A 25053-nucleotide genomic window follows, 5' to 3' on the forward strand; every position below is an offset into this window, starting at 1 on the left:
AAATAGCCCCTTCTCTCTTTTCTACAAGGAATTGTGATGTAGTTGTTTAGTCATTTTCAGTCATGTCCAGTTCTTTGTGACTCCATTTGGAGTTTTCTTCGCAAAGATACTGGAGTGATTTGCTGTTTCCTTCTCCAGATCTTTTTACAGATGAGGAAATTGAGGCAAACAGGGTTAAGTGACTTGCCCAGGGTCACACAGCTAGTAAATGTCTGAGGCCAGATTTGAACTTAGGAAGATGAGTCTTCCTGATTCCAGGTCTGGCACTTTATCCACTGTGCCATTAAAAAGAAATTAAAAATCCATAATTCTATAAAATGGTGTAACTTTTTCAAAACAAAATAGGGTACAAGTTGCAAATGGGCATTTTCTAGAAATGGAAGGTTCACAAAATATACTATTTCTTCTTTTTTCCTTAATGTGGTTGTCACATAAATATTATTAAATCACAGTATTTTCAAAGTAAGTAGAATCTTAGAGATCAAGTAAAACCAAGTTTCAAAGAAGGTGAATGACTTGCCCAAGCTCATGTAGCTAGTTGGTGATAGAAGCCAAATTATGAATGAAGGAAAAAGAAAAACATTTATGGAGTATTTAATAGAATAAGTAGTAACTAGAGGCAGGTAGGTGGTACAGAACACGGGGCCTGGAGTCAGTGAAGACTTGCATTCAAATTCATCCGAAGATGCTTACTAGCTGTGTGACCTTGGGCATGTCTTTTAACCTCTGCATCAGTTTCCTCATCTGTAAAATGGGAATCAAAATAATACTTACCTCCCAAAGTTGTTATGAGGATCAGATGAGGGAATATTTGTAAATGCTTTACAAACCTTGAAGTGCTACAAAATGTTAGTAGTAATAATAATAATAACAACATGACAGATTCACAGTTACACATATAACCCTTCCCTGTGTCATAACATACATGAAATCGCTCATTTTATGTGTTGTTAACTTCAAAATAAAAAAGAAAATAAAATTGTTATTGGACTAGATAATAGCTCACATTTATATAGTGATTTATCATTTTACAAAGTATTTTCCTCACAAAACCTCCCTATAAAGGAGGTAGATCATTGTCCTTTCCAGCAGCAACTTTCAAGAAAAAATGCCACAAAAATATCACTTCATTTGAGAGAGAGCAGAATTAGGATCACAGCAATCAGAGCTACTAACATGTGTGCGCAGTTATGGTGAAGTCGCAGCCCTGGAAAAACCCACATGGCATCTCTCAGCTGTTTGGAAGAAACGGACTAATAACCCAAGGGACCTGTAATCTTCATACCCAAACAGGACATAAAGTGCTTGAGAAGGTTTACCCTTCACAAGTGTGAAGTTCTGTGGTGTTTACATTTGGACTGTTTTCTTAACCGCTGGAGATTTGGAGAGGACAATTTGACTAAACGCTCCTAAGCAGCTGCCATAGTTAAAGGGAGTGTGTATGTTTTATGGTATTTGGGGGAAAAATGCAGCTAAGTTGATAAAGGTAGAACAGTAAGCCAAATTCTCCCCTGCGTGCTGGGTAAAGCACTTTCCTCTTTAGTGGAAAGGAGAGGAGCCATAGGTATTATGAGAATTACTGACCCAAGGATGGGGAGCCCAGTAGCAAGCTTCTTGGGATTCTGGCCGACAAAGTCTGCCTCTGGGATGTGCTCAGGGCTGATGGCTTCTGCCTCCAAGAGAAAAAAATCTAATGTGGTAGGTTTTGGGGACGTGAGTTTGCAGGTCTTTTCAGCAAAGTCTGAGGAACAGGACTCAGAAGCACTATGTGGAGAAATCAATCTTTTACCTTACCCCTCAATTTACAGAGGGCTTCCCCCTGTGGGTATATGAAAGTGCAGCCCGTGATCTATGCATTGGAGAATTAGACCGAATGTTGATTGTTATTATTTCAGGGTTTAATACAGCTCTAGAGTCTATAACACTTCATAAATTGCTTTAAAATAAAACAACAGACCTGTGATTTCATTGGTGTGGGGAGATACTCCCCCTGCCAATTCAAATCAGCATGGCTCTGCAAATTATATTCCTAGAGTTGCCTGGTAAAACTGAGAGGTTAGATAATTTACCCAGGGTCACACACAGACAATAAGTGTTTTTCAGAATCTGAGGTGGGCTCCCTATCCATCATACCAGGTTGCCTGCTCCATAAAGTTGTTGTTTAGTCATTTCAGTCGTGTTCAACTCTCTGTGACCCCTTTTTTGGGGTTTTCTTGGCAAAGATACTGGAATGGTTTGCCATTTCCTTTTCCAGATTGCTTCACAGATGAAGAAACTGAGGCAAACAGGATTTAGTAACTTGTCCTTGGTTACGCAGCTAGTAAGTGTCTGAGGCTGGATTTGAACTCAAGTCTCTCTGACTCCCCTGTCTGACATTCTATCAAAGAAATCCAGTGATATTGCTCAATCTATTTAGCTCATACATAGTGGGAGGTCCCAAGCTTTCTGATTTGTGTTCTGACCACAGTACCGCATTGTCTCACATATATCTACTAAAGTTCAGGAGAAAGTTGAATAGACAAAAACAGAAAAGATAAAGACCTCGGATGTTATCACCTATCTTTGGAGACTGGTTTAATGCTGGATATATGATGCTCTTCCCCCTTCCTCTCCCTTCTACCCCCTTCCTTCCTGTTTCTCTTTTCTCTTCCTCTCTCTCCTCTTCTACTCTCTCTTCTCCCCCTGCTTTCCTCCTCCCTCTCTTTCTTCTCCCCCTTTCTCTAAGCTTTTCTCTCCCCCATCCCTTTCCCCACTTCTCTTTCCCTCTCTCCACGTACATACAAACCTTTGGTTTTAAAAAGGCTGAGTGGAAACAGATCTTTTAACTCACGGACTTTAAACAGGGGATAGTTTTACCTTTTGTTTTCATATCTCCAGAACCTAGCACAGTGCCTGGAATACAGTAGAAGCTTAATAAATGCATTCTGGCTGATTGATAAAACTGTCCTCCCAAATTTTCTTATTCTGTTCTTAAGCAAGGCTTAACTTCTTAACTTGCTTTGCCCAACTGATCTTTACACTATTCTTTAAAAGAACAAGGTTGTTCTTAAGCACTCTGATCTTGGAAGTTTGTCCTCATATCTGGCTTTGATATGGCCTAGGAAATTATCTGCTCTATGCCCAAGTTTCTTTTGCAGAACTCTTAGGAGAGGTCAGTACCTCAAGTCTGCAGATTGCTGACATCCCAGGCTCCAAACTAATTTCTGTCTTTGAATTTTGAAAAAAAGCCTTACTCAGTATAATGCAAATGGAACCTTAGCAAAGGGGGCGGCTCTTACTCTGATTTTTATTTTTTTTGGTATGACTTGTTTCTTTAATGCTGCTGCCAGGTGAATGTGGTTGAGGAGTCAATGATGGAACTTTAAGAGAATTTTTTAAGCACTTTAGGAGAGAAAAATATTTGGTCAGCTTTCTGAGGTAGAAGAGGCTTTGGGGGAAAAAATGCAGTCGGTATTTCCCTTGATTTTTTTTTAAAGTTCATATGGCACATGTTCTTTAGAAGTAGGACCAGAAAGGAAATGTGGACGGAAATTCTTTGTCATGGGGTTTATTAGATCTACATGAAAAGGAAGACAAAAATCATCTACAAGGTTTCTGTTTCTCTCCCAGTTTATCTACCCCTCTCATTTAGTGGACTTTCTTAATTGAATAGTATTTTAACAGCTGGAAAGGCCTAGTTGCTAGTTATATTTATCTAGTATCCCAGTCATAAGTGGATAACAGAGGCCGATCTTAAGCACTGGAAATTAATGGGATTAGCTCATTTTTTGTATCGATGAAGGGAGAAGAAAGAAAGAATAAGCATTTATTAAGTGCTTACTTGAACACTGTAATAAGCCCTTTATAAACATCTTACTGGACCCTTACATCAACCCTGGGATATAGGGTTATTATAGTCCCCATTTTACAGTAGAGGAATATGAGGCAGACAGGTTAAATGACCTGCCCTGGGTCATATGGCTAGTAAGGTCTGATGTCAGATTTGAAGTCAGATCTTCTGACTCCAAGTGCATGGCTCTATCTCACTGTTCCACCTGGTTGCCCTGGGTACAAAATTATCAAAGGTTAATCTTAATTTGGTAGATAATGTTGCCACCACAGAAGTGCAGGTCTATGTACGTGCAGACATTTTTATAGCTTGATGCAGTGGAAAGAGAATTCAGAATCAAAGGACTCAAGTTCAAGTTGTAGTCTACCTATGTGATTTTGGGCAAGCCACTTAACATCTCTTAGCCTCAATTTCCTTGTTTGTAAAATGGTGAGAGTAGACTGTAGTCCCCTCCAACCAGTTTACAGTCTATAACCTTTTATGTAACTGAGGATGAGATGGGTGTTGGGGACAAGAGAGAGGGGTCAGCCACCCTGGAGGAAATATACTTTTCGGGGAGTAGAATGCTGGCAATGAAGTTACCATGGGCCTTCTCAAAAAAAGTCTTAAAGGTAGGAATTGATCCCAAATGAAATGGAATGCTTTGGACTTGAGCATCAAGATTTGTTGGCACTAAAAAAGACCAGAGCACTGATTTCTAAATGAAGTTAGGTCATCTTGATTTATGTCATTCTAAACTTGAAAAAAAGTCCAGCATCAAGTGACCAGGCCAGGAAAAAAAAAGATTAGTTGGGAAATCACAGTTTGATCAGATTCTTTAGTCTTGGATGAGGTATGGCATGAATGTATAGACAAATGTGTTTAATTAGATCCAACCTAGGTATTGAAAGACAATTCAATCTACTCACTCTAGACTGGATCTTCCAGTTCCTTTTGTCTACCCAATATAATACTCATAGCCTACTAACATCTATGGGCCATCTAGAAGTGGTCTTGAATTGAGCTGGTTTCCTCAAATTCAGCTACCTACATTTGTGACTTCACTACCCTGCCTGAGGACAAATCAGAGAACTAGGGATGGGAAGTGCCTTGGAGAACATGCACCTTGGTACCCTTTTTGTGTGATCAAGAGTTTGGTTAATGCCTTAGATGCCATTACCTAATAAAGTTTGTAGTTAATTTAAAGTGAATGCGTCTGTGTCTCTGTTCCTTAAATTTTCCAAACCTGATTACATCACAGATCAAGTTCAAAATGATCAAGTGGTAGATCTCATGAGAAATATTTGTCTTTGGTGACTTTTATGTGATTGGATTTTCAGGGCATTATTGGACTTGTGGAAGGCTCAGTGAACACGATCGCAACAATTGTACTCCTTCAATTTAATTTTTTTTTTTTACTGAAATTTTATTCCACTCAGGTCCTACTACTATACCACAGTACAGCATTAATGTTAATAGAGAGCAAGCCTGAGCATGGCTAACTAAGCCTAGAAAGGATTTGGGTCTAGAATTGGCAATAGACTATATATGTGTTGTCCAAGAAGCCGTCAAACTGAGTTTGGAGAAGGACATCACCAGAAGGTTGGCCACTAAGTGATGCATTTTTATGGCCACAGCAGCTCACAAAGACAGACTAAGTGGTCACTGTTGTTGGAGAAAGTCTCAACTCCACTGAAATCATGGACCTTTAAAGTATTTTACTGTAGTATAGTGTATAGCCTCAGGGCATTTATTATGGGGAGAGATCTCAGATCTCTTAACCTGAGGACTTGGGGAGCAATCTGAGAACTGTTACTGGCATACCCTTAAAGCATAATGACCCAAGAGAATAAGGGGTGAAGTGTATGCAAGCAACCCAACATCTGGAGGAAAAGTGAAAAATGTCATCAATCATCTGGATGTTTTCAAACATCTGGAGGCTTGGCTTCAATGTAGATGCAGCCTGAATAAAGTCAGTGTAGGATTTAGAAAAAGAGGGAAGAAAACCAAACCCTGTCTATTGAATAATTTCCTGCATTCCACTCTCACTTCCAACAAGGTCTCCATGTTTTGATACTTGTGTATTTATCAAAATGGTGTCTTTGGAGCAGCTTAAAGGTGTTGGCTGGGGATAATTCTTAGCATAGCAAATATTGAGGAACAAGAGAAGTAGGGATTCAAGGGCACGTTGATAAAACAGAAAGCTGCCTTACAAAAATCATTTGGCTAACAAATTCTAACCGGCCCTGAAATTTATATGAGCTCTATCTGTAGTTACCAATGCTTCCTTGTGAGAGAGTAGCCAAGTTGAACATTCATACCTAACTCAGGCTCTGGCTCTTCAAATTTCCCATACCATCTCTGTCACATCTTTATTTTCCTTTTTCTGGCTTTGAAATTGGTTGGATAATGATTTTATTATTGTATCTGGCCAATGGGAATGCACAGATTCTCCTTCCTATTATAAGAAGTAAGGAATATGCCTTTTCCCCTTAGTTCAGTAATGTTGGATTATTATTATTATTATCATTATTATTTTTTGGTATGGCAATCGGGGTTAAGTGACTTACCCAGGGTCACACAGCTAGTAAGCGTTAAGTGTCTGAGGCTGGATTTGAACTCAGGTCCTCCTGACTCCAAGGCTGGAGCTCTATCCACTGCACCACCTAGCTGCCCCTGGGTTAATATCTTTTAAGGATTCTAAGGGAAAACAGGTCAAGTACAGAGTTATAGAAATAAAGCACACGGAATTCTTAGGGCAAGTGATTTTAGAATGTTGGCAGACCATCGGGTTATGTCTAGGCATTGAAGTCTTTCCCCATCAGGCAGAGTCAAGGACATTTCATTCATGCTGATGCCTCTGCCCACTTCACACTGGGTGTTAAACCAGGAAGAGTGACCTTTTAGATATCCTCCAATACAGGAGAGGATAATCTACTCAATATCGGAGCAGAGCATCCCTGGCTGATGACCATAAAGTCAGCAACTCAGTCACACTTGACCTTCCTATAACCACCCAGGTCCCAGCATTTGCCATCTAGCTTCCAGCCTCTGCCTTTGACCATCATGTAGGGCTATGACTTTCCATCTACCCTACCATTCTGTACATACTCACCCTTTTCCCATCTTTTAATCAAGGAATTATAATCAAAATAATAATACCATTGCTATTTAAAGGCATAATGACATCTTGTCTTATCTCTTTGCTTGGGATCTGTTGTTCAGGATAGCTTGCCACTGTTCTCTCTGAAGCTGCCTTCCCTGGCCACTATTCCCCAGTCTACCATATCTGTCCAAATCAGTCTTATCTATCTCATGCCCCTGTTCTATTCTACCCTTCCCTTGTACCCTGTGGAAACACTATTCTCCTATTAACAAATTGCTCTCTATATTAGACCTCTTCTCATGCTCTTTCTATTTTATGGTAGTCTTTGGCTTCCTTAAGAAGACTGGATTTCTAGCAACCCTTTAATATACTGTGTCTTCATTCATTCCCACTTCTTCCTCTACCACATACACACAAACAGCCAGAAGGAGTAGCACATGTTTCTTGTTCCTCAGTAATGTTTCCTGACTTTACCCCTGTTGCTGTCACTTAGAAGGCTTTCCTGTGAGGCTCACTCCATTCAAATAAGTCAATCTATTAATATCTTTTCTGAAGGAGTATCTGGCTCCTAGTCTTCTCCACTGTCACCCCCCACTCTCATTCCTGAAAACTTCTATTTACAGGCTGATTTCCCTTTAGATACATTCAAACTCCTCAGCCATTATTACCTTGATTATTATTATTACTATTATTATTATTATTATTACCTTGACTCCACTCTAGCCCCACACAGAAATGGACATATACCAAATGATCTCATCATTCCCCACAAGTGTTCACTTCCATGACCAAGAACTCTGAAATTCCTCTGATCATAATGTCTTTTCCTTTCATCTCTCCCTATGCCTAACCTCTTTTAATCTTCCATTTTCTCTGTAACCTTTAGTCAACAAGCTATCACCTCTGTTCTGCCCTTACATTTATTCATTTAAAATCTTGACCCGGTAGGTAATAGTTCAACTTTTTTTTTCTTTTTGCTCTTCTCTGCCCCTTAATCACTAGCCCCATTTATCTATTACCATGCATACATTTCTAAACCCGGAATGGGGATTACACCCACTCTCTGCCTTCTTCTCTCCTACTTCCGTGATACTTAATGCTGGAAAAAGAAGTCACACAGTGGTGGGACCATTATTGATTTATGTTCTATCTTTTCAGCTGGGCCTTCAGTACTGCAAGGCAAGCCTATTACTCTGATTAACTTTATTCTATGATCTACAGCATCTATTCCAAAACCTCTCTCTTCAAGTCACCTATAGTAGATCATACCTTTTTCTCATAAGAGATCTAGCCTTGCACTTCCCTAGAAAAAATTAGGGACATCTATAGCGAGCTCCTCTTTATCTTCAGTTCTATACTTCAGATCACCTTATCATTTCCTACTCTACTCTTCAAGACTCTGATGAAAAAGTGACTTTTCTTCTTGCCAATGTTAACCAACATACTTGTGCCCTTGATCCCATCCCTCCTCTGAAAGCTTCCCCCTTTAACCACCTCTCACCCCTTTTCAATCTTTGCTCTATCTACTGGCTCCTTCCCTGATGCTTGTAAATATGACCAAATCTCTGTCAATCTTTAAAAAATTCAGTTGATCCAACCATCCCCTAAAGCTATCATGATATATATCTCTCCTTCACATTATCAAACATATAAAAATAGTCCCGTTTTTATCACTTCTACTTTTTTCTGACTCCTCAACCCTTTGCAAACTGGTTTCAGACCTCATCATTTAACTAAAATTACTCTTTCAAAGTTAGTGATCTCATAATTCCCAAATCCAATAAATACTTCTCCATCCTCATCTGTTTTGAACTCTCAATAGTATTTAACGTTGTTGATTATGTCCTTCTCCTAGACACCCTCCCCTCCCTGGATTTTCCTGACACTCTTCTCTCTTAGTTCTCTTTCTACCTGTCTGGCTGCTGCTTTTTGGTCTCCTTTGCTGTACCATTACCATTTTCTTCTCTTAGATGACATCAGCTACTGTAGCTTCAACTATCATCTCTGTGCAGATTACAAGCATCTCAAACTCAACATATGTCTAAAACAGAACTCCTTATCTTTATCCTCTTCCCCATATTCCGAGTTTCCCTATTGATTGTGAATGGAGAAGAATTGAAGAACGTAAGCCTTAAGTCCTTGAGAAAGTTGGAAGAATGATCAGGGGGCTTCTAAATCACATCAAGTAGAGTGTGGTACAAATGGATTGATAGTTTAATTGTGATACTCTAATGAATATACCTTTAAACACATTGGCAAGGCCATGAGCATATTATGATGGTCCATGACTATAGGAATAGCAAATGGGCTTTGCAAGTTATCTGATCTTGGCAATGAACTCTCTCTGCTTTTGATGGCAAAATCTGTTTACTGGTCATATATTTAAGGTAAATCGTAAGAGTCTTTGAATATATCATGATGGCTTTGTAGATTTTGAGTATTATGGTACTGGGAGGTAGTATGATATAATGGATATGAACTCAGGAAACCTGGGTTCAAATCAAGCTTCTACACTTGAGACCTTGAATAATAAATTACTTTCACTGAAGCTCAATTTTCTTGTCTATAAAAAGGGGGTAGAAATAGATGATTTCTAAGGCCTCCTTTGACTCAAAAACCTATGATCCTATAAACTAAAATCCTAGCCATATTGGCTTGGACAGACTCCACTTTTTATTTCCTTACCCCATTCGTAGCTGGACAGAAAAGGGCAACCTTTAGGTCAAGCTATTCAGATGACTATTAGCCCAAGATACATTTGAGTTTGTGTAACTTACAGGTCATTTCTATTCTACATCTGCCTTAGCCTTCTTGGGTTCTGTTGCAGCTCATGACTTTATGAGTAAGGAAGGCATTTCCTTATATATTTTCAAAGATTATTCCTCTGAACATCTAGCCGTTCTTTCCCCTTCCTCTATCCTCCCTCCTGGAGATGTCTATGGCTCTGAATCTTTGAAAGTACTTTTTTGCTCCTGGCTCATTGTTTTTTCAATAGCTCATTGTTAGAGTTGCTTCTAACATTTGGGTGAAGGTATGTTTATATCCCTGCAGTTTTGGGCTAGTAACTTGGTCTGGTCTTCATAGCAGACACACAGACTTGATGATGGCTTTCTCTGAAGACTATCATTACATCAGTCCTTTCTGATGATTGGATCTAGAGTCCCTGTCACTTGCTACTTCAATTCTATTTTGGAGCTACTCATTAAGTTTCTGATTCCTGTCTGAGCTCTCGCTCTGCCCTTTCTTCCAGCTCTTAGCTCCTTTGTAGGGCAGAGATGGCTAATAGGGCCTGAGCCTAGTGAATGAATGAACCTTTTCTATCTCAGGTTGACACCTCTACCTGCTTAGTCACATTTCTTTTGATGACTCATCTTTCTGGTGCCCCTTACATTCTCCAAGAATCATTTTTTCATTGTTTATTTGAAATAGCAAAATTTCTCTATACTTCAGTATTTCAGCCAGATTCACATATTGCACAACAATAACAGATATAGGTTCAAAGCAAAGGCAGAATTGTTTACTCACAAATCTTTCACATACAGCCTTTCTCACTTCCTCCTACTTACTGTTCAGCACATCGATAGTGTTGAGCAAATACTATAGACTCAAGATTTAGATTCCTATGAAAATAAAAGGCAGATGCTATCCAGTTTCTTTTAGACTCATTATCTATTTCTCAAAAGACTGATGGTCTAAACTCAAAAGCATATGGAAGTAATTGTTGATAAATCAAAATAAATTAATAAAAAAATTAAAAAAAAAAAGACTGATGGTCTAATTCATTGGTTCTCAAAGAGTGGTCCAGGGACCCCTGAGACCTTTTTGGAGGATCGTGATATCAAAACTAGTTTCATTATGATACTAAGGCTAAGAGCATTTCTAACATGGCAAAAAAAAAAAATTGACAGATAAGACACACGTAAACAAAAACTCTTTGAGGTGTCCTCTATAGATAGGTTTTTAGAGCTTAAAGGGTCTTGAGACCAAAAGGTTTGGTATAAAACTGCTGGTCTAAAAATCATTATGACCAGTGCCCTTTCCTAAGGGGAGGAGGAGTATCTAGTCTGAATAAACAGGTATTACTTAGCCAGAGACAAGAGCAGCTAGGCAGTGCAGTGGATAGAATGGTGGGCACTGGAGTCAGGAGGACTCATCTTTCCCAGTTCAAATCTGGCCTCAGACACTTACTAGCTGTGTAATCCTGCGAAAGTCCTTTAACCTTTCTCTGACTTATTTTTCTTATTTGTAAAATGAGGCTAGTAATATTTAATTCACAGGGCTATTATGAAGACTGAAAAAATGAGATGACACATAAAGTGCTGTTGTTGTTCAGTTGTATCCAACTTGGTGACCCCATGGACTTTGGGGTTTACTTGGCAAAAATATTGGCAGTGGTTTGCCATTTTCTTCTCCTATGTGTCCCCATTTTATGGATGAGGAACTCAGACAAACGGGTTAAGTGACTTGCCTAGAGTCACATAGCTAGTCAAGAGTCTGAGGCTGGATTTGAACTCAGATCTTTCTTACTCTAGGCCCAGTGTTCTATCCCCTGCACAACCTTACTGCCTTAAAGTGCTACATAAACATTATTAGAATGAATTATAGTGACAGTCAAATTATAAAATATAAATGAAAGTGATTTGTAAACTGGAGTTATTGGATGTGAAGCAACATTATGAAGTCGAAAGATATTTCAGAGAGAAGAGTATAATTTGCTTTGTTAGTCCAATGATCATTTGCTTAGTTTCAACTATGTTTCCGCAAATCAATATCACTGAAAAACAAACCTTTAAAATGGAAGATTTTCCTTTTAAAACTAATTTTCTTCATTGACCTAGCCTTTCAATTGTAAACTTACATGCATACTCATACACACATTCATACACATACGCACTGAAAGGTAATTAAATGGCAGATGACTTTTGTCTGATAATTTAGCTACTCTGAACAAAATAATAACTTCATCGTTGATAAAAATTAACAACTTTATCCTTACCAGAAAACATTAGTTTCATTCTATAAGTTTTCTTAAATATCATAACAGTCAAAATAGATTGCACTTGAGAAGGTCGTATATGTTCCCCAAGGATAGGCTATCAAATTCCATGATATTTAAATACATTGCTTTATGGAAGGTGAATCACTTCCCAATCCATACCTATTCCAGCCCTAGAAGGTAAACTATGATTAACATTTGGAGATGTCTTTCCTGGCCATTTGAAACAAGGAGGGCTTGAATTTGGCTTCATTGTGCGTCCACTGCACTTTTTGTGCGATTTGGGTTTAGCAAAAACCAAAGTGCTCAAAAATCCCTTTATTTTTGAAGGAAAATTTAATCCATATGTTTGGAATTTGTTTACATTAAAATCATCTTTAAAAAGATTTCATGGCCTGGGAGGTTTTTTGTTCTGTTTTATAAATCTATTTCATAAAATTGGGAAGTTAGGTTATTGCCAAAAAATGAAAACAAATTTATGAATGTTCAAAATGATGCTTTAGTTTCTCATGGTCTTGACCTTAGAAAAGTACAGTCATCATTTAAAGTAATTCCTTTTATTAAATAGTTTTCCTTTTTTGCTGAAGACTGATCTCTGTAGGCTTGTCTGTACCTACAAACTAGTTTAACTTAATTCAGTTTTTAAAAATTAATCCTAGGGAGAGATGTGATGCCATATAATAGCATATTTGCATTTTAGCTAGTTGCTTTGGGGTTTTGGAAACATAAGCAGTCATTTAATGCCCGGGGAGGACCTGAAAGAGTTGAAAGGCCTCCCTAGATACCAGGGTGAGGCTGGACATAGGGATAATTAGAGCCTTGCTGTGATAATCAATAGTTATGATGATGATGAATTTATCTTTACTTTGTGAAATGATCATTTAAAAGTATCTTGGCTTACAATTATTCAACTCAAGTACACAGCTGTATTTGGTCTCCTTTACTGAGGGATTATGAAAAATAGTTTGGAAAAATTTGGCTTGGAAACCTGAAATACAGAGACTTGTTTTCTATGCTCTTCACTGCTTTGCTTCATATCTCTCCCCTTCTGGGATTCTCGGTTTGAGTGCCAAACAATTATCTCAGAGAGAAGCCAAATATTCTGGCCTTTGCACTCTCCAACATTAATCAGATGCATAAAAGAAAGTATAGACCTTATGAAAGTGATAGATTTCCAATACAGCTCACACTTTCAGATCATTGGTAGTATATTTTGTCTGATATATATGTATATGTATACATATATACACACACACACATATATACACATATTTATGTGTGGAAGTTACCATTGATGTTTGAAATGACAACATGCATGCATATATGTGTATATACATGCATATATATGTATATACACACACACACCTATATATACATGTTTATGTGTGCAGGTTATCATTGATGTTTGAAATGACAACAGTATGGCACATGGTCCTAATGGGTTATTATCACTAGTGTGCCATTGGGATGGGTGTTTTGTCTCAATGTGTTTTTAATTCTTCATTTAAATTAAAATATGGTGGCCACATGGGGTCATTTATTGCTGCTCTTCACCTCTAGAGGCAATTCTTACTGAGGCCCACGATGAGGTTTTGAAAGGTTGAGTTTTACTGGAAAATGTGGTGGTGAATTCCAAGCAAGGAGTCACAAGGATTATCACGGAGAACATCTATAGACAATATTATTCTAGCTGACATTTATAGAGCACTTTAAGGTTTTCAAAGTGTGTGTGTGTGTGTGTGTGTGTGTGTGTGTGTGTAAAATCCTCATAACAACCCTTAGAAATAGGTGTGATTACAATTCTTATTTTAAAAGTGAGGAAACTGAGGTTCAGAAACATTATTAACTTGCCCAGGGTCACACAGTTAAACTGAAGTTGGTTCAAACTACAGTCTTCCTGACACCAAGTCCACCAGGATCTTCAATTTTTAATCTCTTGTTACAATAATTAGCTCTAGTTTGTGCTTGAGTGGCAATATAATGACCTCTAAGGTATATGGGATTACCTTTCTTTCAACTTTAGAGAGTTTATTTTAGGTGGCAAGTAGTAAGTTCATTCACAATGGTGCCTAACCCCCAGGTAGGTAAATACAAGGTGGCTAAACAGCATTGTGGGTAGAGAACTGGACTACAAATCAAGAAGACCTGAGTTCAAATCCTGATTCAGACACTTGTTAGCTCTGTGAACCTGGTCAAGCCACTGAACACCTTTCATCCTCAATTTGTAAAATGGGGATAATAATAAGTACCTACTTCCCTAGGTGGAGAAGTGAATAGAGTGCTAGGCTTGGAGTCAGGAAGACTCATCTTTTTGCATTCAAATCTGGCCTCAGACCCTTACTAGCTCAGTGACCCTGGGCAAGTCACTTAACCCTGTTTGCCTCAGTTTCCCCATCTGTAAAATGAGTAGGAGAAGGAAATGGCAAACCACTTCAAATGGGGTCACAGAGTTGTATATGACTGAAAACAATTGAACCTCCTAGAGTTGTTGTGAGGATCAAATGATGTAATATATGAAGATCCTTTGCAAACCTTTAAGTGCTTTGTAAGTGTTATCATTATTATTGTATCACACTGCCTTTCCCATAATATCACGTGTCCTAATTTCTAATTCCTTAAGAAATTAATTTCTTACCCTTTCCCATCTCTTGTTGTTCAGTCATTTTTCAGTTGTATCTGACTCTTCATGACTCCTTTGGAGTTTTCTTGGCAAAAATAGTGGAGTGGTTTGCCATTTCTTTCCCCAGCTCATTTTACAGATGAGGAAACTGAGGTAAACAGGATTAAGTGACTTGCCCAGGATCATACAGTTAGTGTCTGAAGCTGAATTTGAACCTGTGAAAATGAATTTAAGGTCCTGCCCACTATGCTCTATGCCACCTAGCTGCCCCTTCCTAATGATTAGAACTCTCTGAAAGTGATTTCACTTGCCTTGAAAGGGAGTGGGTTCCCCCTTTGACTGGAGGTCTTTAGGCAAAGGGTAGGCAACACCTTGTCAGATATGTCATATTGGGAATTCCCTTCCTATATGAATTGGATAAGGTGACCACTGATGTACCTTTCGACTTTGGAATTCTGTGTTTCTATGTACACTGTGGGCAGCTTGGTGACACAGTGGATGGAGCGCTGGGTCTGGAGTCAGGAAGATCCGAGTTCAAAATTCAGCCTCAAACATTTCCTAGCTGTATGACCTTGGGCAAGTCACTTAACCCTGTTTGCTTCGGTTTCCTCATCTATAAAATGAGCTGGAGAAGGAAACGGCAAACCACTCCAGTATCTTTGCCAAGAAAATCCCAGAAAGGTTCACAAAGAGTTGGACATGACTGAAAGTGCCTAAACAGCAATGTACTCTGTCAGGTAGCCAGTGTAAATATCCTTGTACCCAATTTACAAATGAACAATTAGGACTCAGAGAACTTGTGACTTGCTATTATTGGCAAAGCCAGGTCCTGCGCCAAGGTCTTCTGAATCTCAGAGAAGCCCTCCAGACAATGCTGCCTCATATTTAGTCCTCCCTTCCTTCAGATGTTCATAGTGTTTCTGCCTAGTCTCTTGATCTTCACATAAATGAAATCTAATAATAATAACAATGATATTTATACAATGCTTTAATATTTGCAAAACACTTTATGAATATCTTGTTTTATGGTAGATAGGTACTATTATTGCCCCTACTTTACAAATAAGAATACTGAGGCAAATAGAAGTTAAATGACTTTCCCGGGGTCACACAACTAGTGTCTAAAGCAGAATTTAAACTTGGGGCTTCCTGACTCTAGATCCTAACCTCTATTCACTGTGCCATCTAGCTTCCATCTAGTACATAATAATAACTTCTAATAATAGCAAACATTTATACAGCACCTACTATGTATTAGACACTATGCTAAGTGCTTTGCAATTATTATTTCATTTAATCATCACAACAACCCTGGGAGTTAAGTGCTATTATGATCCCCAATTTACATTTGGGGAAACTGAGGCTGAGAAGTTAAATGACTTGCCCAGTGTCTAGTAAGTATCTGAGGCTGAATTTGAACTCAGTTCTTTTTGACTCCAGTGGATGGTTATCTCTATCTATATACATACATTTGTAATATGTGTGTGTATAGATACGTGTGTATAGATATTTGTATATAATTGTTCCCGCTATTGGGACGGCACCAGACCAGGAGTCAGGAGACATTAGTTCTAGCTCTACCTCGGGTACTAACTAGTTGTGCGACTTAGTAAAAGTCTCAGTTTATGGCCTCAGCTTCTCTTAGCTGCCCCATCTGCATAATTAGGAGGCAGAAGCAGATGCTCCTTCCAGTTCAAAGATTTAATATTTCTATATCACCGTATTATTTTTCCAACTTATTCATGCCTCGTGAAACCTACTTGCCATTCCCTTATGAAATGGAATGCAAATCCGTGTTCAAAACTGAATTCAGGTTCCTTCTCTGAAAATTAACAGGGTTAGATGAGATGCTTCCTAACACCCCTTCCAACCCCACTCAAATTAATGATTCTATTTCCCTCATTTGTTTTTCCAACTCACTCAAAAGTTATCGCTGCCCTTTTGAGATGCAATGAAATGCCGGGGCCAAAATAGGATACGTTCCTGGCTGCCAACCTGCAGCAGAAATCTCTTTCATTCTTCCTGCATGCTGTTTGTTATTCTTTGATGCAAACTGCTTAGAAAAGCTAATATTAGCCTACTCAGTCTATCAGGAGGCTTTGCTTTCCTGGAGTGACAGGCTAATTTCCTTCTTTTCTCTCCTTACTCTCGCACCCGTGGGAACAACAGGACAGACATCAAGCATCCTGAATGGGTTTTCCTATTTTTTCCTTAAAATAAAAACCAACCATGTAAACTGAGTAATAAAGGAGAAATCAAATTATTCAAATATGGGAGGACACAGTTTCCTTCCTGGGAACCCAAGCCATAGGAAGAAAGTCGAAGATTTGCTTAAGGATTTTTGATAAAGTTCTGATCCCCAAGATACATACGCACACAAATTTCATACACATATAAGAATAAGACAATATGAAAAGTAATTTTCAAAAGAAACTATAAAAACTATCAAAAGCCATAAGAAAGAATCTTCCAAATCACTAATAATAAGAGAAGTGCAAATTACTTCATACTCATCAATTGTCCACAATGACAATAAATGTTGGAGGTTCTGTAGAAAGGTAGGCACGCTAATTTATTGGTAATGTAGCCACAAAATGGTCAGACCACTGTATCAAACTATTTGGAATTACACTGAAAAGAGTCACTAAAATAATCATGCCCTTTGACCCAACAAAGCCACTAATAGGTATTCATCTCAAGGAAGGGGGAAGAAAAGGGAACAAGTATTAAGCACCTATTATGTTCCAGGCACTACACTAAGTCCTTAAGAATATTATCTTATTTGATCCTCACATTAAACCTGGGAGGTATGTTTGTTACCACCATTTTACACTTGAGGAACTTGAGGCAGATAAAAGTTAAGTGACTTTAGCAGGATCATGTAGTTAGTATCTGAGGCTGGATTTGAACCCAGGTCTTTCTAACCTTAGATCCAATGCTGTATTCCCTCAACCACCTAGATGCCTCAATGCATCAAGGAAAGTCAAAGACTGGGAAAAATTTCATATACCCCAAAAATATCTGTAGCAATTCTTTTTCTAGTGGTGCAAAAAAAACTATAAGGGGAATAAATATCCTCCATAAGGGAAGGCAATAAATACCATTGTGTCATAAAATGAGGACAAATATGAAGAATATAGAGTATCTGGGAAAGACTTTGATTAACCGATGAAGGGCAAAGTATAAAGAACCAGGAGAACAATTTGCCTGATGATCACAGTAATGTAAAGTAGAACAACACTGAAGGACATTAGAACTCTGATCCATGCCTTAGACTAATAATGCCTTGCAGTAAAGCCTCCTTCTGTCTCTCCCACATTTCTTCCCTCCCTCCCCCTCTCCCATCTCTAGAAAACTGGTAGAGTGTAAATGTTGACTAAAGAATTGCGAGAATTATCCTGAGTCTTTTAATCTATCTATCTATCTAATAATCGCCTCTAATCCACCCCTTCTCTGATAGGATGAAGGAGACGGGTCTTACCACTTGTCCTCTGGAGTCATGATAGACTATCTTTTCAGACATGGCTGATCTGTGGATTTATTTCACTTTTTATGTTATAAGGGAGGGTTCCAACTGGGGACACTTTGAGAAGGCCAGTGATACAAAACAGGCTCTGACAAAGTATTTTTAAACTGTTTGCTTCTTACAGTATAACATTTAAAAGGTTCTGACTTCAGCGACTATTTTTACTACTCAGAACACAAATATACCATAACTTTTAATTACATCTATATAATTTCCTCCCCCAATCGTGGGAAAATACTTATTGGACATTTTGCCCCTTTTCTCATATATCTTGGGGAAAGGCTCAATTTATTTTATTTTTAGTTTTCAACATTCACTTTTATAAGATTTTGAGTTCTAAATCCCCAACCCAGTCTCTCCTCTTCGCCCTCCCCAAGACAGCATGCAATCTGAAATAGGCTATATGTACAATCATATTAAACATATTTCCACATTAGTCATGTTGTTCAGTACCTTTTTTAGAGGGGATTTTTAGGGGGTTTTTTATTTTTTGCAAGTTTTTGTGATTTACCTATTTTGGGGGAAGATTTTTTTTTGTTTTATCATCTTGATTCATTTAAATTGGGAAAAGAAATATTTTCTAACAAATAGGTTTGTAATTCCTGTCATCAAAGTTCATGTCTTGATGCAAAGACTGGGAAAAAAACAAGCACCCAAACTCTTAAAGTTGCCAGAAAGCTCCTAGAGGAATATAATGGCAGACTCATCACTGTCATAGTCTCTGGCTTTGGGTTCTATGAGATCCAGTGCTCCTTGGCTTCATTATGAATTTCCGGAGACTAACATTTGGAAATGCCAGCTCTGCATTATGGCTGATTCAGACATTTTCTTGACCATTTTCAACACCAAGCTGATGAGGAAATATCTTATAAGCTATATAAACATTTTCCTTTGGTCAGAAGAATGAGACAGGCAAAATCATCTGCTCTACACAACCCTCTTATTTGTAAGTAGAGAACCAAGATTGTGTTTCACATTCCGGATGAGGGATGGGGGTGGAGAATCATGTACTTTTGTGGAAGTGCATCCAGGATGCTCCCGCATAACTGAGGTCCACATATGTACGTAGCATGTTTGCAGAATGTCCCTCAGGGTCCCACGTCCTCTAAAATAACTTGATTGTTGAAGAAAACATCCTGGTGAGGAAATGTCCTCTATTGATACAGGTTGGCACCTCTGAAACTTTTAGTTTTAAAGACTGGCCTAGAGCATTGAGAGATTAAATTACTTGGCCCAGGTCACATAGCCAATATGTGTCATAGGTGGGATTTGAACCCAAATAATCCTGGTTTCCAGATTAACTTTCCATGTATTATACCAGGCTGCCACTATTAAAATCTAGTTATTCTCCTCCCTGTCATCCTCCCCTTCTTACATCTTCCTCCTCCATCTTCATTTCATTGTCTGTTTGAAATGACTTTACCAATATTGACTGACTTTATCTATACACACTACAAAACCTATCATAATAGAACAGTTGAGTTTAAGAAGCAAAACTCAATAGAATACCAAATTCATCTTAGATCTATCTAATTATGTTTAGTTACCAAAGTACCAAAAGTACCTCACTATGATCTCCTCCTCCTTCCCCCTTCCTTCCTCCCCACCAAGTCTTCCCCTCATCCTCCTCCCCTCATCTACCCCCTCCCTCTTGCCTTCTTCCCTGACCAGTCAGTCCCCCCCCATCCTGCCCCACCTCCCCCTTCCCCCCATGCTGTTCTCTTCATTTCCCCTCCTCATCCTCCCTCTCCTCCCCCTCTCAAACTGAGTGCTTAATATACATATTATTTGGGAGAAGGGGAAGGCCTTCTTATTAGCAAAAAATTAATCTATTAGATCCCCTGGCAGATATTCCAGAAAGAATAGAGAATCTGTTCTATATGAGGGTGATATGTATGTGGCAGCAAACTTTCCAGAGTGGAAGAGGAATAAAAGAAAGCAAAAAAGGAATAGAGCTGTTCTCAAGGGAGATCAAATAAGAGGAAGGATGAGACTTATTCTACTTGGCCCCATAAATTAGAACTAAAAGCAATGATGGAGTTGCTTAAAAGTTAGATTTATTATCTGTTTAAGGAAAAACACATCTTAATTGCAACTGCCCCAAAGTGGAATAGGCTGTCATGGCAGAGAGTGAGTTCCTCATCACTGGGTCTTTAGCTGGACTTTGGGTGTCCACGTGTCATTTATGATGTACATAGAGGGAATTCCTTCTTTTTTAGAAAATAATATTTTAGTTTTCCCCAATTACGTGTTAAAACAATTTTTAACCATTCAAAAAAAAAAAAGTTTTGAGTTCCAAATTCTACCCCTCCCTCCCCTCCCCCTTCCCTGAGACCATAATAAATCTGATATAGGTTATACATGGAATTCCTTTTGGAGTAGTGGACTGAGTGACCCCTGCACGTTACTAATTATACTTTGACTGGGGTTAGCCTGGATATCTATGTGATCCACTAGGTGTAGAATTCTTAGGGGTCTTCAAGATCATACCTCATTTTATAGATGTGAAGAAACTGAGATAGTAATAAGGTGAAGTGGGTTACCATGTCCAAACAGGGAGCAAGAAGCAGAGCCAGGTTCTGAACCCAGGGCCTCTGACCTTGTATCCAGAGCTCTTCCTAGTAAACCTTCAGTAACCTTTCCTTTGTTTTTCCAAGGTAGAAAAAGCTCTTTTCCTTTCTATGGTTGTTGTTAAATTGTTTCAATAATGCCTGACTCTTCGTGACCCCATTTGGGGTTTTCTTGGCAAAGATATTGGAGTGGTTTGCTATTTTCTTTAGCAGCTCATTTTACAGATGAGGAAACTGAAGCAAATGGGGTTAAGTGACTTGCCCAGGATCACACAGCTGGTAAGTGTCTAAGGCTGGATTTGAACTTGGGTCCTCTTGATTCCAGGTCTGGCGCTTAATCCACTGTACAACCTAGCTGCCCCTTTTCCTCTTTATATTCCTCTCTTACTCAAATTACATTTTTCTCTTCCATTCAATGGGTTAGAATCTTGATTTGAATGAATTTTCACTGTAACCCATACTGGCTTCTTGAGTGTTAAACCAATCTAGACCAATGCATCAGAGCTAGAATTGGCAATTTTTGCACCCAGGTCAAATGGCGTTGAATAAATTCCAAAATTAACTTTTAGAGGCAAATTCAGCTGTGGCAGGGAAGGTAGGACTGACAGGAAGGAATCAGATGGACTGCATCTCATGTGAACTATATCTGCAGCAGAGAGTCTCTCCCCTACCCAGGAGCTTTCTATATTGACTAATTATTGCTGATAACTAGGTGCTAGGCTCAGTTGTTTGTATACTACTGAAGGAAGTGTCATTATCACTCTTTACATTTCAGTTTTCTGGGGCAAAGCACTTGTCACCCTTGGTGTGGTTCTACTGTATGAAAACATTCACTCACATATACTGGTCATTAGGATGGAGAACCTAGAAGGACTTTTGGAATAATTCCGGGTATATGTTATTTTTATTTTAACAACAGGATCATATCATCTCTACCAAGATGCAATAAATTGCTTAGGCAAAGGGATATTGAAATCAAAGTCTCATCATTATAAATATTGACTCATAGACTAAAAATTAATTAGGAAGTGCTAATAAGTTTCCCATGTTACCCAATTTGGCCAGGTGAACAATATGTGCGTGTGTGTGGATACACATACATATATATGTATATATAAACATATACATATATGTGAATAAGTGAAACAAAACATTTATTAAGCACTTAATATATGCCAAACACCCTGCTAAATGTTAGAGATACAAATTGACAAATTAAACAGTCTTTGCTCTGATGAAACTCACATCCTAATTGGGGTAAGACAGCACATATAGAAGATTCTACTGCAAGTAGGATGGAAGACCCTTGTGGTCCTTAGGATTCAGTGGCAAAGCAGATATTAATGCCTCTTCTTTAGTGTAATTTCTCCTGTAAAAATCATATTTTCTGATGTTGAACCATCTGACAGTGCCAAAGACTTCAATGGCAGGAGATTTCATTTCCAGGTTTACAGGAGCAGTGGCTCAACAGGGATTGCTTCCTACGGATGGTTGCAGGTTATGGCTGGAAGAATTGCTGTAGGTTAGGATCTTGATTCAAATCTGAACTGTCTCCACCAGAGTCTGAGGGGAAATGGTGGTCAAGTTGGTGGTAGTGGTGGTCTAATTTGTGTGGCACATGCTGCCTCTTGTCTCTCCTCCAGGGTGCCTTGCTGCTTAAACTAGGCTGGTGTGCTTCCTCTGTGGGTAGTAATTGGGTTGTAGTTGGTGGGGATGGCTGGCCTCTTCTCCAAAGAAGTCGTCTCCCCAGATGATGACCATGAGGGCTGAGGTTGGAACTAAGACCAATGGTTGGGTGTTGGAGGTGGGGGAGAGTCCTGACGCAATATATACACATATATATTCAATTCAATTAACATTTATCAAGCAACATATACAAGGACATACATAAACAACATATACAACATGTACAAGGATTTATTGTTAAGTGTGGGGGATTAAAAAGCAAAAAGTTGAAAGGTTTTGCCCTCAATAATTTAACATTTTACTGGGAGATATAAAAATAAGTAAACATAATATAATTCAAGGAGAGCATTGATGGTTAGGTAGAATCAGGAAGGGTTTGCCATAGTACCCAAGTTGAACCTTTAAGCAAGCTAAAGATTCTAAGAGGTAGAGGTGATGTGGAAAGGAATTCATCCTAAGCGTGGGAAGACTAAGTGCAAAGGTATGAAAGTGGAAGATCAATTGCTGAGTCCAAGGCACAGACACTAGTCCCATTCCACTAGAATATAGATTGTGTGAAGGGATTAATAAATAAATAAATTAAATAAGTAAAATAAATCTGGAAAGGTAGGTTGGATCCAGAGATTTTGTGAATGGAAATATACACACATCTATCTATCTATCATCTATCTATCTATCTATCTATCTATCTATCTATCTATCTAATCTATATATCTAGATAGATGTGTGTATGTATGTGTCTGTATGTTCAACCAATCAAGACATGAACCTATATATAAGACAATGTAGCCTTAGATGATTATAATAATAATTCACATTTCTATGTTTTAAAGTTTGGAAAACACTTTCTTCCCAGTAATCCTGAGGGCTAGGCAGTGGGGTGCAGTAGTAATAGGGCTAGATTTAAAAACAGAGCACCTGCACTCAAATTCCATCTCTGCTTTTTACAACCTGGGCTACCTTGGGCAGTCATTTAACCTTCAGCCTCAGTTCCTCATCTGTAATACTGATGCGGTTGGACCAGATGACTTCTAGGGTCTCTTCTAGCTCTAAACCTATCATTCTATGAAATTACTCCTGTCCTTATTTCATACAGGATTATATTGAAGGTTAATACCTTGACTAAATTGGAATAGCTATCAGGTGCTGGAGCCAACATTCAAATATAGGTATCCTGGCTATAAAGCATTGTTCTTTCTAATTTGTTGGAGGTGATAAATACTGTACTATGTTATGTCTTGAAGATAATTCATTAGACTTTGAAAATTATTTGCAGTCAATCCTCAACATTCGGCATTTACTTTTCAATACTTTCACCATTAGTAACCTCATTTTCACTTTCACGTTGGCAACCTCGCACATTTGTAGCTGTGCATAGTAGAGGAAAAAATGAGAGGCAAAATGCGGGCAAGTTCGTGAAGAGGCTGATTCCTATCAGGTGCTTCAGTGGTCTTGTTCACCCTATCATTGTGAAGGCTCCCTGTCCCTTCATCACATATTTTCACCGTTTGCCTTTAAAACTCAAGTTTTGTGTTGCAGTTATGGCCCCAAAGCTTAGTGTAAATCCTCTGACTTTTAAGCCCAAGCCTGCAAAGTCAGTGATGTGGCTTAGTGAGAAAATAAAGGTGTTAGATAAACTTTGTGCTGGAATGTCTGCAGCTGCTTTGGTTGGGCCTTAGGAGTCCACTTTCCACAAAAGTGTTCATGAATCTGCCCCAGAAAGTGCTAAAGTAACCCCTTAAGTGCAGGATGAGGGAATTGAAAAAATGGAAAAGCAGCTAAGTTTGTGGGTAAATGAGATGGTGGTCATGCCTGCCCTTGGGTGGCCAAACAATCACCCAGCCTCTCCTGCTGCCTGTGCAGCTGGCCAGCCTGGGGCTCCGCGGCCAGCCTGGAGCGGAAACTCGCCCTGAGGCACGTGCTTTTCATTCGGGATCAGTTCAACCACTGAGTCAAAGGAAGATTAGAGATGGCAGGTTGCCCGTTTCCCTTTTTCACCTTGGGGCTCTTCTGACATTATTGCTTCTGCCCCTTCTTGTCTCTTCTGGGATGCCTGTTCTCTCTCCTGCATTTTATAGGTTATTGCATGGTTCCTGTGTTAGGAAAAGTACAGTATTACCAGAATTAATATTTTGTTATGAAGAATTATATGCAGAAAAATGTGTTTTCAGCAATCTCTAGTGAAAAATTACAGTTTCTGGTGGACATGGGTACCTAACCACTCATTTACCATAGATTCAATGCATCAGCATTCCCATTTTTTTTTACTTTTGTGCTGTTTTCTAGAAATGCTACTGCCATGAAAGTTGAGGATTGACAGTAATGCCAAAATGTTTATGCAGTGAAAATGACAAATCAGGAAATGGTTAGCCCACTGTTTTTACTCAGTTTAAGAAATCAAATAGAGTTTACCATATTATGTAGGGATTGGCCATTAGGTTAATTTTTTTTAAAGGTTGGATCAAAAATAGCTCTAGGACTAATAGTAACTGCAGCCCAAGAGATCTAAGAAACATTTCAAATCTATTGGTGAGGGTGGATTTGACTGGTAAGCAAATCGGGTGTCACAAACAAAAGATTGTGGATCTAAAGAAGAATAAAAGAGTTGCTTCAAGTCCTACAACTTTGACCTTTAAATTATGCATTTGATGAAGGAGGAAAGTATTGATCTTTGGGTTAAAGCTCAGTGTCAAAGTAATGAGAGATTGTCATACATTATGCTTTTGAAATGTAAATTAGTA

General features: G+C 38.6%; 1 pseudogene; it reads right to left on the minus strand.

Annotated features, from left to right (window-relative positions):
* The window catches only part of LOC114022887, a 40558-nt pseudogene extending 16317 nt beyond the window's left edge, over nucleotides 1–24241 (minus strand).
* Nucleotides 24242–25053: the final 812 nt, after the last annotated feature.

The sequence above is a fragment of the Vombatus ursinus genome, unplaced genomic scaffold (assembly GCF_900497805.2).
Source record: "Vombatus ursinus unplaced genomic scaffold, bare-nosed wombat genome assembly UNPS02014814.1, whole genome shotgun sequence".
Lineage (NCBI taxonomy): Eukaryota > Metazoa > Chordata > Mammalia > Diprotodontia > Vombatidae > Vombatus > Vombatus ursinus.